The following is an 18,998-nucleotide window of genomic DNA, read 5'->3' on the forward strand; positions in this document are numbered from 1 at the left end:
GTGCAATGCCAATGTCTTATTGACCGATTAGACAGAGACGCGTGCGCTCGGTTAATACCAGGCTTTCAATAGATAGTGAAGTCGAGAATAAACCTAAGACCTTCAAAATTATTAACGTTTACACTTTTTTAAGAAATAGTGTACATTGTAGGAATCATACACTTATAAAGTACTGTAAATTGAGAAGTTATTGCGTGTTTGGTATAGCAATAATAAGAACTCGTATTGGCATAACTGAAGTTGTGAAAGTTCTTTAAAAACATTCTTTATTTTAACAGATTTTTAATTATGAAATTACAGCATGTTTCCTACTACAGTTTGACACAATAATTTGCCCATTTTTGGAGTCAGTACGTACAGTGACCATAATGTGTTTACCTGCCCATCGTTTTACTCTGTATGATTGTTGTCTAATTTGAAAACATGCTCCATCTTGTTTCCTCCAAATCTGATAGTTGTTGTCTTATTTCAAATCGTGACACATCTCATAATATTTATAATAAAAATGTATATTAAGTGCATGCTATTGGGGTATCTGTTCACCTTGTTCAATTGTTAATACGAAACAAAGTTCATAAAAGAGCTCATAAGAAAGAATGAATAACACAAGTACAGTTGGTAACCTTACGTTCCGCTATATAGATGTTAACCTAGCTAGCTCTAACCGAAAAAATCTAATTCTGGTAAAAATAATATATCTTCAAATGTAGTGCAAGATTCATTTAAGTATGTCTTCCCTTATGGCTTACACCTAGAAGAGGACAATGGATAAGAATGAAACTTTACAAATTGAATAGATAAACTCATCATAAATACCAGGATTAAATATTGTAATAACAGTAGACACGCGTATCGTCTACAAAAGATTCGTCAGTGACGCTCGAATCCCCAAAAGTTAAAAAAGCCAAATAAAGTACAAAGATACATTCTTCCATAAATTTCAATTTAGCAACAATCCACCAGAAAATGCACAAGGAATATATATTATCACCCTGTTGATACGATATTCTACAGCTTGTATTTTATATTGAGCTTTTTTGTCATAGGGTTACTGCTCATAAGGAAGCAGTTCAACAAAGAATCCCAAGTATTGAAGTTTTAGTTACCCCTGTCAGCATTTTAACTGTCTTAGTCCCTCTTCGGTTCAACTTGTTACTATGTCTATTTCAGATCAGAGATGACAAGTTTTCATAACAAAATTATTTATTTTTCTTCAATTGTGACCTACCAAATAATTCTTATCGCTAGGTTAGGATTTTCAAGAGCAATGCAGTAGATGATTATCTAAACATTCCAATGAAGCTGATATAATCGCTGTGTTATTTGTAGGGTTGTTGTTTCTGAGTCACATTATCAATGCTGTCTGTTAAAATTTATTGTTTGTACTTAAGTGTGTGTTATCCTTGTACCATATGAGTCGTACTGCCACTTTGATATACTAGCTTCCCGTTATGAACAACCTCATAAAAGTTGAAATTGTTTTCTTTCCTTCAATTTCGAAACCGTACGCAATGTACGAATATGTGCTAGTTCAAATCTATTTCCATATCTTTGAACAAAATGCATCAAGTCGTAAATTCAAACTTATTAAAGTATATATTACATTGTTTTGTTAATATTTTAAGCAAAAACGTAGTATGTTTTGTATTCTATATATAATATATGTTAAAGGTCATCAGATTTTTGAAAATATATCCGAACTGACATACGCTTCAATTTAAATGTCCTCTATATGGGTATATGCCAACTTGATTTGAAGTTCATTGTATTCCCATTTAAAATATATATACATGCTTGACACAATTAGTCAATTGCTTTACGAAGTAACACTAATTCAACAAATGTCAATAGGTATTTTCCAAAAATTGAAAAAATAGACATGACTCAACAGGGAGTTATCACGTAGTTTTCGTCTGGTTCCTCCCGCTTGCAAGTACATGCAATACAGTGATTCAATTACAATGAGTTATAATGTGTCGGATACATTATGGTATGGTTAGTTCTTTAGATTATTTTACATAATTTTTAACTGAAACGATTCATGATAAAAGTATAATAAATAGTCAGTTAAAGAAATGTTGTAAATATTATTGAATAAATCAGTTGATAATTACCAACTTTCCATGATAAACAACCCTCAACAAATTATGCTTTTGTTCTTAATTAATTTATGTATTTTTCTTCTGCAGTGTTTCACGATTAACATTAGCACATAATATCGCAAATTTTAAAATCATCAATAAAAGTAAACATGGTGAACAAATCATTCAATTACTGGTATATGTTTGGCCATACTGTGGATGCATAATTGTGTATTGGATACCAATTTTCGTGGCCTTCGAGGGTACATACATGTATGAAACACAAATTCAAATATTCAACTAATTAAAAAAATTCTCTAGGCTTTGTAAAACCACGAAATCAAATATCCCGAAAAATGCAAGTTTTTCTCCATCCACGAAAATTGATATCCACAACAATAAATGAATCTACAGTATTTAACTCAGCATTTTACTAGTACTTGTCAAAAAACGTTGTTTTTTTTTTGAAGCTTTTATCTTCAACTTTCACATAGAACAAGTTTTCAATAAATCAATTCTATATATCTCTAGTTTTTATTGCATTAACAGTTATATATACATGCAAATCTGTTTTGACGCATACGTTCATATATACATGTACATTGTTTTCGTTTTTACAATATGATATTTTCATTTCACTTTTTTCATTACAGAATCAAAAATTGTGAACACATTCTGTTTCTCATAGATGAAAAAGACGACAACATGGAAATTAATAAATCGAAAGTCGACCCAATATGTCCCGGCTTATTTCAAATGCAATTAAAACTAATGAGTACATCAAATCAGGCGCGTATCGAAAATCGGGAGATAACTTTACACAATGCGAAAGAGAAAGATCATCCAATAGTGCATGATGTTATTGATTTGATGTTAATTGTATTGAATAATCCGTTACGTAAACGTAGATATTTACCTTACAATATTGAAAAGCTTGAACTGATAATGAGACGTAACCCAAATCACTTAAATACATTAGCTGACCTTGCAGTTTTGTACAGAAATAGCAATTTAGTAGAAAAGGCTATCACAACCGAAGAGAAAATAGATAAAATATTGAAAGGCAGTGATCAACATGACAACAAAGAAAAGGCAGTTTGTGTCCTTGAACAAGGGTATGCTGAGTTGTTTGAAGAATATACAGAAGACGGACTAGAAGCACAACAAAAGTTATTCGAATGCTTAGAGCTTATCAAAGTTGAAAAGAGTACAGCCGTAGGACGAACCAAAGATTTTCTTTGCCAGGCCTCCAATAACGCAATGGGTGCACGACGACTATTGTTTCAAGCTATAAACTGTAAAACAACACACAGCTTCGTTAACAAAAAGAAGTCCAGTGTGGAAATGCTAAAAACCGGCTTACAATATCTTGCAACTACTTCGTATCCCAAAGAACACTATCACATTTGGGAATTTTACTATGCAATGGCTTGCAGCAGAATGCCTGGCTTTAAGGCTGCCGACTACAACAACAAACCAATGTGTCAAAAAGCTGTTCAACTGTTCTGGCAAGTAATTGTGAACTTACCAAAAAACAACGGATGCTTTACCATATATAGAGCTCGCTCATATGCATATATTGGCTATATACTAATTTCAACGTCGGACGCCAATCCAAAATACAGATTATTGAGCGACGATGAACAATTCAAATCCATACTTAAGATTCCATTGTTATCATTTAAACATGCTAACGATGAATTACCAAGCGATGAGGTTGTTCTTCGTCGAGAAGGTATGAGTCTTTGGATATTGGTCAAGTATGGTTCGTCTAGAATTGATGAGGAAAGCTTTGACTATCTAGCCAGAGCTGAGCAAGTGTTATCGTCATCTATATCACTAAGCCCTTGCATGCATCAAGTCACGTTTTCCACAAGAATGAAAGTATATTTAGAAATGTCCTCTTTGGAAAGTGTCCCCCTTGATAGAAAAGAAGATGCCTTAAAAAGGGCACTAGAGGACGGAAAAGCTCTAGTATACAATAAAGTGAACATGAGGGATGTATGTACTATCGCTGAAATTTGTCAGAGACTTGCTAAATTTCCAAAATACTACCTTAATGGACCAGAAGCAGTTATAAGCAACAGCTACTTAAATGCAGCCCTAGATTATCTAAATCAATGCTTTCATGCAAAGGGTTATACTTATCATACAGCCTACACATTTGGAATAATCTATTTCGATATGGGAGATTTTAGGACCGCTACAGAATGGCACAAAATAGCTCTCATCTTGTCAGATTTTAAGTTAGGAAATGGAAATATCCAACAATTATTATTTTCAATATTGAGATTGGGAGAAGAATCACATGTGTATATCGAGCTCATTCATGCGTTAACATATACAGCTAGAAAATGGAAGGACGTAGAATTTCTTCGTAGATTAGTACATAAAATTCATGGGGATGACTATCTTAGAAGTCTTTCAAAATATTTGATTTTTTTACGAACATTCCCCCTTACAACTCAGCAGGTTGAAATCGCAAAGTGTTTGGAAACTATCTTATTCAGGAAAAATGTCATAACCGCTGATCAGTTCGGTGTTTCTAAGTACAGCAAATCTACAACAAGTCACTTTGGATATGACGTTCATGAAGCAAACTTGCTTCAACGAGTTCCAATTGGAATTGAACCTGCTGATGTCTATCAGAACTATACATTTGATTACTGTTTTATTATGAGTAAAGTTAATTCTGGTTGGATTCAATGCTTCGTACAGCAACAGCTAAGCATACAAATGGTTGATGGTGACAGTAAATTTGCAGGTAGCAATATTAACTTTAAGAATACCTGTAATCTTTTAAGACATTTTTTTTATTTAGAAATTTTTAGTACTAGTATTCAAAATATTGCAGGTTTCAAATGTGTTTACGTTCAGTCTTCACAAAGAAAATTAATATCGAATTCTTCATGTAGGTAGCCATACAAACTCTTCGTTCGGTAAATAAAAAAAAATGCAACAATTGTCTGATGAACCAAAGTGTTGCCTGTCTCAATACAAGATGTTTACCGTTTTGTAACATGAATCTATTTAACATTCGATGGCTGACCCGATTTCCAGGCATCAATCTTCATGATCTCTGTTCAACAACTCTGCAAACAACATTTTGAATTGTTTGCTTACCCATAATATAAATAAAATATTCACCGTCAGGAAATGAAACAATTACTCACGTTATCTGATGATACTTACCTGTAACTGTAAAATATGAACACACGTATTTGCACTATAGCACAGCTTCATAGGTTCAATAAATCATTACAAAAAAATAGATATTTAAACATAGATGTTATTCTTATTTATATTTGAGTTGTTGTCTTTTTGACACATTCACCATTCCATACGTAGACTCCTACTTTTAATTAATTTTAGGTTTCCCTGGTATCGATTATGAGTCCAGTTCATCGTTGTTGGAAACGACCATAAACGGTATCAATAAAAGTAGGACAAGCATACTTGTTCTTTCGAAAGACTTACTAAAGAGGGAATGGTGTATGTTAAAGCCGATAGTTACAGAAACACTACAGAAAAGATCGCACTCTCTATTTATCATTTTACTTGAAACGTGTGATGTGCCGTCGGAGATAGATGATACACATTTATCGTACTATGATTTCACTGATGAATTGAAAATTCCTTTCGAAATACAACATTTGAAGTTGGCTTTACTTGAAAACTGATTGATTGAAATCAAAATCATATGGTCGCTCCATTTCTTATATTATGAATTTGGAAGGCGCCACTGCGATTTCAATTTGAAGAACAGCAATACATGTTGCTGTTCCTGTGCCTATTTGCTGTGCAAATCTGACTGATTCTGTCTCAACAGACACCGTTATCCTTTGTTTTCAATTAGTTTTATTCTCATTTATACTCTCATCTCTTGAAATATCTTAAAGTGATCTGCATTTGTAGTAAATGAGAAAGTTTACGAAATTAATCTGACTAATGGAATCTTAAAATTCATAATAATTGTCGCTTACTTTCATTATTATTGTTTTCTTTGAATGAATGCATTTTCATTTGCTATGCTTAAGATGATTAAAAAAAACCTTCTTGGAAATTGGCTTTCCATCAAATTATTCTTTTGCATCTATTGTTTTACATTGCTAACTTATATAATAAGAAATTGCTCGTGTTCAAAAGGTTTATTACAGAAGTATGTCGTACCATCATATTCCGATTTCAAAGTTTGTATTTATCTATGACAACTTATTCCAAAAAAAGCTTTACAAAAACATTCAGTTATTTCTATCATCTTACATCATGAACAATCGCCCTGAAAGACAGAAGACATGATAGCAATTATTTTACATGTTGAACTATTATTATTTCTTTGTTTGACTTTTTGTGCTGGTATGTTCATGGGAGGGGGCGCGGGGACGGGTGGTAACTGAAAATTCAGAAACACAATACATTGCATTGTATTAAAAAAAAATTCTACACAATTCTGTAGTTGGTCAGTATAAACGATATACGGTCTTTAGATCTTACTTACAGACCATGGAATTTGTCAATATATATTTGTTACCAGACCCTTGTTTTTTTCAATAAACTGTTCTCACACACCGTGTACATGGTCATTTTATGTAACTTATGTATAATCTAATTAGGCAATGCATTTTAGTAGCATATCATGTATTTTTGTGAATAGAAGTTGATAATATACCAAGTACCTGGTCATTAAACATGATACATAGGTGAGTAAAGCTATTAACATGATGGGATATATCCATAGGTGAATAAACCTAGTGACGTGATAATATATATCCATAGGTGAGTAAAGCTATTGATGTGAGTGGGTATATCCACAGTCGAGTAAAGTTGTTTACGTGATGGGATATATCCACAGGTAAATAAAGTTATTGACGTGATTGGATATATCCACAGGTGAGTAAAGCTATTGACGCGATTGGATATATCCACAGGTGAGTAAAGCTATTGACGTGATAGGATATATCCACAGGTGAGTAAAGCTATTGACGTGATAGAATATATCCACAGGTGAGTAAAGTTACACACGTGGTGGGATATATCGGTCAGGTTTCTTTGTTGGCCGGTTAAGGCCATTTCGATATTTCGCGTTTTGCGATGTCGAAAACGTCAAAAAGCGAATTGGTTCTTTTCTCTCTGATTTCGCGTTTTGAACTGCGAGCTCTCCACCTTTCGTGTTTTCGCGTGCCTCTTCGTGATTTCCTATTATCGCCTTTTCGCCTTTTGTTAATTGACAGATTAAGATAAACCCGTTTTATAGAAAGAAAGTAATAAGTATATAGGAATTGGTACAATATTGTCATTTCCACAAGGATTTATGATTTTATTTGTTTTAAAAAGCGAAAAAAGGACATTTAATCAGTTTTTTTTATACTTTTCTTTTATTATTTCAATTTGGAAAAAAAATGCCTGAATTTTATGGAAGAATGTTTAAGGAAATAGATATGTGCATTATATCTTATCATTATACACAGTAAAACTCGCCACAAATAGATATAGCATGTCAACGTAAATAAGAATATATAAACTAATAAAAGTCAAAATGGGAAAACGCTAAATTAGAAAGACTTGCTCTTTTCGAGTTTTCGCCATCTGGAATATTCAGGCGCGTATCGGGCACTGATAAATCTTTATACACTAATTGACATTCTACGATATCTTTTGTACACCCCCTCCGCCCTTTTTGGCAAAATCTTTTACAATGTTATGTTATAAATGCTCTTCAACTACGTTCTCTAGGTGGTCTGTTTAATGTTTTTATTTGAGCGTCACTGAACACGCATCTGAAGGCGAGTAGTTGCCACCGAAAAAATCTTGTATACACTTATTGACATTCTACGATATTTTGTTTGTAGACCCCTCGTCATTTTGCAAAAAAATTCACAATGTTATGTTCTGAATGTTCATCAACTACGTTCTTTATGTGGTCTGTTTAATTTTTTTATTCGAGCGTCACTGAAACGGGCTTCTGAATGCGAATACCGGACACCGATCAATCTTTTATACACTAATTGACATTCAATGATATTTTTTTTGCAGATCCCCTTGCTCTGTTTGGCAAAATCTTTCAGAATATTATGTTCTCAATGAGTTCAACTTCAACTTTAGGTGGTCTGTTTAATGTTTTTAGTCGAGCGTCAATGAAACGCGCTTCTGACGCACAAAATGTTAAAACTGATATCTAGCTTTTTGTAGAAGAAACGCGCGTCTGGCGTACAAAATGTTAAAACTGATATCTGTGTCCTTTTGTAGAAGAAACGCGCCTCTGACGTACACACTGTTAAAACTGATATCTATCTTTTTGAAAAAAAAACGCGCTTCTGACGTACAAAATGTTTAAACTGATATCTTTCTTTTTGTCCAAGAAACATGCGTCTGGCGTAAGAAATGTTAAACCTGGTATCTATCTTATTGTAGAAGAAACGCCCGTCTAGCGTACAAAATTTTAAAACTGATATTTATCTTTTTGTAGAAGAATCGCGCTTCTGACGTACAAAATCTTAAAACTGATATCTATCTTTTTGTAGAAGAAACGCACGTCTGGTGTACAAAATGTTAAAACTGATATCTATCTTTTTGTAGAAGAAACGCGCGTCTGGTGTACACAATGTAAAAACTGGTATCTATCTTTTAGTAGAAGAAACGCGCGTCTAGCGTACAAAATGTAAAAACTGATATCAATCTTTTTGTAGAAGAAACGCGCGTCACGTATACAAAATGTAAAAACTGGTATATATCTTTTTGTAGAAGAAACGCGCGTCTAGCGCACAAAATGTAAAAACTGATATCAATCATTTTGTAGAAGAAACGCGCGTCACGTATACAAAATGTAAAAACTGGTATGTATCTTTTTGTAGAAGAAACGCGCGTCTGGCGCACAAAATATTTAACCTGGTATCTATGCAAAGTAAACCTGCTGCTGATATCTTAAGTCGATTATCTATATTTTTATGATACATTTTCTACATTTGATTTGGTAATTTTTTGTCTTGTTTTTTAACGTTCTAAGAAAATAGAATTATTTTAAGCTTTGAAGCTAAATTAGTCAAATTTCAAAACAGATAAAACTGACGTACGTTGTGTATTCAAGATAAGGATGAGATGTTAAACCATCCGTGAGTGTTAAATTGAAAAAATCAGTTATTGAATACTAACAGCAATGCATTAACATGACAAACAACAAATAGCCTATACTAACTGCAATAGGAAAACATATTAACTTTTAATTTGTTTCAGGACGACGTTTGCGTGACCTGGACATTATTATTGGTACTTCTTTAAATAACATGCATCTATGTACGCAGGACCAGCTGGACTCGGAGAACAACTTGTGCTTGGATGTCAATATGACGAAAAGCCACGTTATGTGAAATTGATGATACGAGAAACAGAGGTCTTAAATGTGGCTAAGGTCAAAGTGTATGCACCTTATGATTAATCTGGCTAAATAACTAAATTTCTTCTGATTGGCTGACAATGTTTTGTCTATCAACTCATAGACATAATTTTGTCATGCTACCATGACGTCATCAGCGTTTTTTCGTGATTTACTCCGGCTCAGAATGGAATTTAAATTAAATAATAAGGAATGACTGTAATATTTTTCGAAATAACATAAAACATGTGGTTCCTACTTAAAGATAACCAGCTTCACGTGTAATACAGTGTGCATAACATTGTGTTATTGACAAAAAACAAATTACATTCATTCCTTAATCAAATTATACATGTAGTTTCCTAACGAGTGTATTTTTATGTAGGTCTTTAAACCCCGAAACTATTATAGAACAAAGTGTTTACTTGTCAAAGTTACATTAATATACTTCAGACTGAAGTTAACTGCTGTATCCCTATGTTTGTCATTCATACCTATATATATTGTTTTGTTCACACAACGTTGTCAATATAATGGAATTTTTTACGACTTTCATACAAGTGAGAGGTTAGGCTGGCAATAACACCAGGTTTAATCCACCATTGTCTACATAAGAACATGTATGTACCAAGTCGGGAATACGGCAGTTGTTGTCCGTTCGATTAATGGATTTGAGTTTTTAAATTTGCCTTTGATTTGCTTCTTTCCGTTTTGAATTTTCTTCGGAGTTCAGTATTTTAAAGATTTTTTCTTCTTCGGCAAAAACACTAGTTATATCCTGGTAACATTCTGTGAAAATCAATGTCCATCGAGACATATGATAACAATGATATTCTAATCTCATCAGAAGAATTTAAACTGATAACGCCATAATAAACAAAACACACAGACGACAATAAAAAATCAAAAGAAAAATACTACATAAAAAATCTTAGAAATTTGAAACCCTTCTTAAATTAAGGGTGATTTCACGTGCTCCACAAGTTGCATTGTTTATGGTTAGTACAGATTCAGTTATAACGGTCAAATCACTCGTGATTTTTATTCTCTTTTTGTTTCACGGGAGTAATTAAGGTAAAACTTGTCAGCTGGAGCTTTTGACAGTTTGTCTCCAGTTGAACCTAGCCACTAAAAATGCGGCTTTTTCTTGTATTTTAGACGGGTCGACATAGTCCAATTATTTGTTAAATCTGAATTTGGGCTAGATTTTGAAATACATTGATTAAAGGTGAATCGGATTTTTTTCGTTTTGACAATAGGTTTTCCTTAGTAGAGATCTGATGATTCAACTTAATCTTATTAATCACAGCCCTGGTGAAGGCTATGAATAGGCCAGTTTTAACACAACATTTTCTTCCGCCGATAATAATATCTTTACAATTATGTCAAGTGTATGATTTGGTCATGTTTAATTGACTTTTTTGATTTACATACGAGCTCCCTATTTTTTTATCACTTTTTCGCCTTTAATATTTCACAAAAGTAATGGTGCGTCGCAATCCTAATTTCGCTTTTACTTTCATTAAAACGTATTGTAGCCCTATATATATTGTTGGACTCTTGCAGGTTACCAAACAGCACATTTATTAATAACCAGCGAAGATTCATTGTACTTCCATACATTATATTTAAAAAAACTCATTGACCCAAAACTCAAACCTTAAAACGTTGAGTCATTTTCATTGTGGACCAAATTTGTTTTCCTTATTTAAAAAAAAAATACTGTTTATGAATCTCGTAACTTTCTTCTGTCAAATAAACTACATTTTAGACATTCATACTTTTTACAAGGGCTACTACTTCCATATATGACATTTTTTTTATTATCCATTAATAATTCAGATATATACATTTAAAGGATATTCGTATTATACATTTTTTTTAAATGGCCTTGCAGAATATACGATGCAAGGTATATTTATATATATCTATAGATGAACTAGACGTCGGAAACCGACAGACAATAAATTCAGTTTGCACTCAGTTAAGTCGTAAAATATTAAATGTATGTACATAAATGGGATATCATGAGTATCAAACATATAAGACCTTTCAAACGTGCAAACAGTTCATTCTTCTAAGACAAGCTAAACGGATTCGAACATGATAGGTTTGTTAATGTCACCAGTGCGACAAAAAACAACACGAATCTGAATAACTATGATGCATTGTTAAAGTTTTCGGAAAGAAAACTTGAAAGGGATCATAGTACATATCAAACAAAGATAACTTATAATATATACAGTTAAAAGCAAATCTTGTGTATACAGTTGTTTTAACATGTTGTATCGATTAAAGCAAACACTTGTTGAATCTCCTATAGTTCTTACAACCATAAACATCCTAATCATCTCAAAATGGTACTGCAAAAATATAAAAAAAAATATAAAAAAACATACGGATTTTGAGTATTCCAGAAAATATTAAAAACAATTTTTATTTTTTTTTTAACTTGTTAGTGCTGTAATAAAACTAAAACCGTACTCGTTTGACTTTAAAAACCTATCTATTCTTGTTTGTTGGTATTTTTGGCATATATATCTAGTATTAAAAAGACATTTCATGAAACCTTCCATTTTGTGTAAATTACTTACCTTTCTGGGAGTGTCTTTTACAAAATGAATCGGAAAATGTATTTAAACATTCAGTTTTATATACGGCCATTATTAGATAGTCAAATTACCAATCTGTATAAGTCTAGACAAACTTGAGGTCCATATGAAACATTTTTTGGGTTTTTTTTTTGCAAAAAAAAGATAATAGTGTCATCAAGTAATACCATAATTACAAAATAGTCTGTCTTTCATATGCATGCTCTGATTAGATCATATAAATTGACCATAAGAATTGAGCTTTGTGTATCATTCATTTCCGTTGCTGTTCTCTATTAAAGGGTATACACAGAAATGGTTCTCCGTTATGTTTTCTTATAGATTTTGACGCAAAATCAATTTTGAAATGCACCTTTTTTTTAGATATCAATGTTTGATATTTGACATTTCATGTAAAACTACCAATTCTCTATTTTTTAAACTGTTCTCAAAAGTAACTACTTTCAAACAGAAACGGATAGATTACCCATTTTTGTTTCTTTAAAGTTGTCCTTAATCTATTGTTTTTAAAAGCAGCCCAAAACTTGAAGGTTTAAAGCTTTTAAATATTTGTGAAATCATTAAATAATTTATAAACCATTAAAAAGGATTTAAATTTAAATATTTAAAAATGCCTGTACCAAGTCAGGAATATGACAGTTCTTGTCCATTCGTTTTTATGTGTTTTGTCATTTGATTTTGCCATGTGATTATGGTTTTCCCGATTGGATTCTCCTCTGATTTTAGTATTTTTGTTATTTTACTTTTAAAAAAAGATGTAGACAGTTTTCTTGCTGATACAAAGGCATATAACAAAAACTGATCGTTCTTTTTTCCTTGCAATTTCGATGAAAAAAATTCAAAAGTAGTAATTATTCGTCTAAATATATGGGGTACGTGTGCTAGTCTATTAGCTAGAAATAGAAACCGTAATTTTAAAATGATAGTCAATTTTCCTTTTTGTATGCCGATATCCTATGTTCTATATTCAACACCGTCGTCTGTTTTTTTTTCCTTTTGTACATAACACGCGCTGTACGAGCTACGTGTATTGTTATACACGAACTTATTGATAATGGAAAAGTAAATTGTTCCGAATAGATTTCGCGAACCTAAACATACTTTATGTTTGTTTTCCATTTAACACACTACATTCACGTAACAAAACTAATGACGTTAATGATTTTTAATCGAGATATATATGATTATCGTTACTTACGCTACGAAATCAACGCATATTTTTTTTAAATGTGTCTGTCCTAACTACTGTATTGTGTGAACTTACAATCTATCACTCTGTCTAGCGTACCTCTATAAACGGAATTCCTACTGCCTGACCCACACATTCTTTTTTCTCCACTACATTTCATGTTACATTCACTTTCATGAACCTGTATAAACTGGTCAGAGTTCAGGTTGTTTCCACAAAAACACTCGTTAGCAAACTGTAATAGAAATTTAAAGTCGCAAATGTTAAATCTTAAATTTAAAGTTTGTTATTTTTACTTGCCCCAATACCAAACAAATAAATAAGACATTATCGTTTCATGGTGCAGTCTGTATATGTGTTTTCACAATCAAAATATAATTTACATGTATTCCTGTAATTTGGTTAGACCAAAAACGGACTTTATATAACAAAACAGGGACGGGATCAGGCAAACAGCTATTACAATCAATGACAAATTCCAACTAATCTAATGCGTCAATACGAACATAATAATTCAATTCAGGTAAGGACTGCGATATTACTTATGTGTTCTGGTCTAGGTACACTGTGAAGATCAAAGAGTGCATTTTTTTTTCATATAACAGATCGAAATCTTCATCATCATGATCAGATAAGTCTTCATTGAGTATTCAGCTGGTATGCAAATTTCAATTGATATGCACATTTAGTTTTCTAATGGATAAAACAATTATCAATATCAATCTAAGGTTTTTCAAAAAGGAATACAATTTCAATTTACCTGAAGTCCTAGAAATATGAAGCCATGACATTGTTGTTGGCATTTCTGTAGAGTCAAATCTGAAATTCCGCTGGACGGTTTTTGATGGTAACATACTATTTTCTTTATCTCTAAAACACCCAAGGTAACCTAATAAAACGCAAAATATTTCAAAGGAATGAAGATATGTATACACTAATTATTTATCATATGTTTCAATGTCTTGAAAGTATAGTCTACCATTTGGTTAAAACGTTTTTTGATTCTTTACTTAACTATATCGATTATATCTGATTTTGTTTTGAATTAGCACCTATGTGTTTTAATAAAAACGATAATTAATACAGAGCAATCGATGTTTTCATCAACTTTTAACCTTCCTTTTGTTTTTTGGTAGTGAAAATGAAACTAAAATATTACCACAACATACAGACATTTTATATCAACTGTAGGTGATTAGTTTACAAAGTCAAGTTAGATTGTTTTTCGTATTTTTGAGTGAGAACTAAATCAACCAAGAATGAAGGAATTCATTTGAAAATGCAACGCCCATTTGTATGCATGTTGTATTCTCAAATATTGTTTCTTGGTCGATAATCAGCCATACAGTTAACTTCGTTTAAATTAACACAATAAAGAACACAACACGTGGGGTGTTATTTACTTTTACACGAGCTGGCAGTTTCGAAGCGAAGAAAACGCGACCAAGACAAAAAACGTTCATGACGTATCAAAATTGTTTCAGAATTCGTTGCACCAAACAAATGTACTGCATGGAAGGAATCAAATTATTAAATATTTCGAAGAAGCAACTCACGTTTTCACATGTTTCAGTGTAATGTAATCTCAAAAACCTTTACTCAGTTTTCTGTGTTGCAGATTTTGAGACTGCATGTGCAAGTTCCGGCTATCAAAGGTTTGAAGCAATACCAGCTTCTTAGTTAAAATTATTTGGCTAAAAGTAACTGTTTTGTCAAACAATTATGTGTAGCCCGGGTGTCGGACTCAGCACTTCAAAGGATGGGGCTTTATTAAAACAAGGAAGATTTGCCTATGATATCTATATACAGTCGACTCTCGTTATGTCGAAGTCAGCCGGACCAGAGAAATATTTCGATATACACGTAGTTCGACTCAAACGAACACCGGAAGTTCGACAATCTAAGGGACACAACTCTTGCTTAGCTTGGTAAAGCTAAAATAAATCCGGGTGAATATGGCAAGGGGGTCGATATTCTAGTATCAGATCGATGTATTTGTATGTCACAGTCTTTTATTATTATAATGACATTATATGTACTTATTCAATTGTTTCAATTAAAAAAAATCCTATGGCTTTTCCAAGAGAGTAATTTCCAATCGATAGTTTCGTTATTCAGGTCGGTTATAGCTGACAAAATTGTTAATTCTCGGATACAAGAGATTTAAGAACATTTTGATTTCTATTCATTTTGTTTTATCTCACTCTTTCTTTTCTAAAGAAAATATAACAAGATTAAAGACGCCGTTTGAGTAGTTTTTAGGTGATCATCAACGGAAGCCATAATCCTCACTTTATACACACCCAAGCTCATTAGTGTAAATCACAAATTAATTGTTTTGTAAACATTCTAAATACTTTTTCATGAACATTACCAATGTATCACTAATTATTTATCAAAATTTTATAAAAGATAATCTTAGGTAAACACTCATGGAAATAGCATGTCATAAATCAATACAGTGGTCAGTGACCGGAAATTTAATTACACGTGTATTGTCAGATTAACTCTTCAATCTATTTAAATCCCGGAGGTCATGTTTTGACACATGTGTATTAGTTCGAGATAAAAAAATGAATTTTGAATGCTTTGTTTACCTTGGGACCGTAAATTTAGTTCGACTCAACCGAAATTTCGACTCATCCAATTTCGACTCATCAGGAGTCGAATTACATACTTTTGTATGGAATAAAGTTCGGGACCACGTGAAAACTTCGACTCAACCGAAATTTCGAGTCAACCGAGTTCGAGACAACGAGAGTTAACTGTAATTGTTGTAATTCAAACATACCTAATATATTTTGTAATGACTCGTTTCAATCTTGTGATGTTTAATAAAGCCCATATTTGAGTTTATTAAGGTTTTATACACTTTCTATTTTACAAAAAGTTAGAAAAGTACTTGGTGAAACGTCTGCTCTTAATTGCTGAAACATGTGAAAAAATATTATAATTCCATTGGCGCAGTAAATGATTTTACCAATTGGTTGCATGTCTCCGTTTTAAAACCGCCAAACTGTATTGAACATAACTAACACCTCATATGTGATGATTGGTGTGATACTCTACATTTTTGTCCTTGATAAAACAACAATATTGTAAACCAACTTTCTTTCCAGGCTATAATATAATATGATACTTTTGATTCGAAGGAAGTGTTTTTCATATAGGTTCAATTAAAACATGAATAATTCCTGCACTTGCCCCATTTCTGAATTGTTGAGCAACAATCATACAAATGTGTATTAAAATAACAATCTAACGTATTGTTATAGTCAATAAAGCTATAAGCAAAAGACTTACACAAATATATTTACACTGATTAACATCCATATGTACAATACATCAACATATCTCATTGATATTATTAACAAAGAGATTTGTTTGATATTTGTATCTGTTGTGATATAAATTCGGAAGAATGAAGCCAAAATGCGATATGTTTGACAAAATTCATTCTTTCATATATGTATACCAATGTCTAAACTGATACTGTCTAATAAACGTATGAAGGGTGTTGTGACTTTGTAGATATGTTTAATATGTCAAAATATACCTTCCCTTTTGGTGGAAATAACACATTTGGAGGTTAGATCAATTGAAGCATGTAAACATGAATTATTTTGTATTCATAAAGATAAATCGTCAATTATCTCCCTTGTTTCAGGCAAAAGTAAATTGAAACCATGTATGCATTACATCATTGAAGAAACCTATGATTATACACAAACAATAACTGTAAGTAATCCAGGTGAAGCTTCTTTTCAATTATTTAGACAGTTGAAGTGAAAAGACCTTCAGTTCTCTACACAATTGGATTTTAATTATGAGTTTACATAGATAATAATTAAAATTAAAGAATGGGTACTGTTTACAATATCAGTTTTCTTGGAATTGAGGTGACCATTTTATCAAACGTTACTGTGCATCAATTCGTTTACACTTTCGCAGTACCAGTCGTCAAATTGTAAGGAGCTCAATGGTTTTTTTTCTAATGTCTATACTTATTTGACACATACAAATATAGTTTATATATACAGCGTAACAATGTACGAAAGGGGTATTTTACATGTAACAGAATATCTGTAGGATTGAGATAATTTAGTTGAAAGTTTATACCTTCCCAAGCCGTAGTTTTTGCTCCAGATGTAAATCCTAAAAAACATGAAGGAAAGTGATGTGTTAACCAATCAATGAAGTCTGAACAAAACATTCTAAAATATAAGGAACATTCAACTGTTTACCACTGAAGATAAAAACAAAAAAAGTGCTCTAAAGAGCCTGTGTCGATCACCTGTATCTACTGTTGATTCTGAAATCATGAAAAATAATGTTAACAGTATTTTTAATAGTATCATATTCCATAATAATGATAGCGACCAAGGTCGTTTTAATTTGGCCAAATAGTTCAATCAAAAACAGTCAATCCCCTTGTAGTCTCACAATAGTTACTGAAGACATCTTATCATTATTAAAATAAGTTTCCAAGTTGTGATTATTAGATTTATTATTTTTTTTTTTTACAATTTTCCCCTTGACTCCTTTAGTATATCCCGTTGTTCTGTGTTTAGCCAGGGCGGCTATATTGGTAATCGGATACATTTTTCAATCAATATATACTCTTGAAAATTATCGCTTAACCCTTTTCCTTTCATGCATTTTAGACCTTTACTTATCGAAAAGACATTATCGAAGTTTAAATGAATACTCTATTCGCATCAATGGTCATACACATGCCATGTTGGGATCAAATGAAAGATAATTGGTGAAATATTTCAAAACATTAAGTTTGAAGATAATTCGTCATTTTTTGGTCATGTGGTATATTTCCAAAAGTCACGTGACTGTTGGAGAAAAAGTCAAAAAAATAAGAAATCCTTGGGCAAAAAGTCGTGCAGAAAGTCTAAGGTAGACGAAACTTGCATCTGGCGTATCATATAATACCCGTTATTACTGTTGTTAACTATTAGAATCTAATACAAAGACCTGTTGGATACATTAACCAAACAAAACAAATAACAAAAAAACTAACATATATGTGTTTGTGTATACCAAATTCAAACACACACATACCGATTACGTAAGTATTAATAATAAATTAAACACATGAACGCATTATTGTTTGTACTTTCATATTTTACTTCTCATTACCTGTTTTGTCAAGTTTTGTGTAAATTTCCCCCATTCTTCTTTCAATGTTGTACACGTATGCCGCAACAAGTGCTACAACGATACCATTTATGAATGCAACAAATACGTAACTCATATCTTCTTTTTTCATTGACTTTAACAAAAATGTGCTTGTGTAGTAAATATAAAACATAAACACATATTCGTGTGCTTTTGCTGTTGTCAACGGCTAGTCACAATTTAGTACAAAGGAAGACAATTCATAAAAAATCAATGAGCAGTCAGGTAAAACGGTGAACATTCATTCTAACTTTTAACCTACCGTGTATCGATACAAGTTTGAAGATTTTGACAACAACAATGATTTAAATAAAAATGTGTACATTCGTGTACAATTTTAAATAAGCGTGCTATGGTGTTTTGATGATTATGTCTGACGCAAAAAGGCTATGAAGTGGAGGTTGTAGGCATTTTATTGTATGAAAAGAAAATGTCTTATAGCATACCGTATTGTCTGTGCATCCATTCACATGTCATATATATGAACAATGTACATGTAAGAACCAGCGATAGCTTTTATGAAATAGCTTTACACTCTTTTTTTATATATAAATGAG

General features: G+C 32.1%; 2 long non-coding RNA genes across 2 annotated transcripts; one reads left to right on the forward strand and one right to left on the reverse strand.

The window, feature by feature from the left end:
* Window positions 1–1,781: 1,781 nt before the first annotated feature.
* On the forward strand, window positions 1,782–6,455 carry LOC143083556 (uncharacterized). The gene is made up of 3 exons (XR_012980783.1): window positions 1,782–1,990; window positions 2,735–4,845; window positions 5,454–6,455. It is a non-coding gene; the product is annotated as an uncharacterized LOC143083556 (long non-coding RNA).
* Window positions 6,456–11,093: 4,638 nt separating this feature from the next.
* On the reverse strand, window positions 11,094–18,591 carry LOC143081911 (uncharacterized). The gene is made up of 5 exons (XR_012980150.1): window positions 18,403–18,591; window positions 17,371–17,406; window positions 14,012–14,140; window positions 13,351–13,486; window positions 11,094–11,813 (listed from the first exon to the last, which is right to left on the reverse strand). It is a non-coding gene; the product is annotated as an uncharacterized LOC143081911 (long non-coding RNA).
* Between the last annotated feature and the right edge of the window lie 407 nt (window positions 18,592–18,998).

This window comes from Mytilus galloprovincialis, chromosome 7 (genome assembly GCF_965363235.1).
Source record: "Mytilus galloprovincialis chromosome 7, xbMytGall1.hap1.1, whole genome shotgun sequence".
In the NCBI taxonomy this organism is placed as follows: domain Eukaryota; kingdom Metazoa; phylum Mollusca; class Bivalvia; order Mytilida; family Mytilidae; genus Mytilus; species Mytilus galloprovincialis.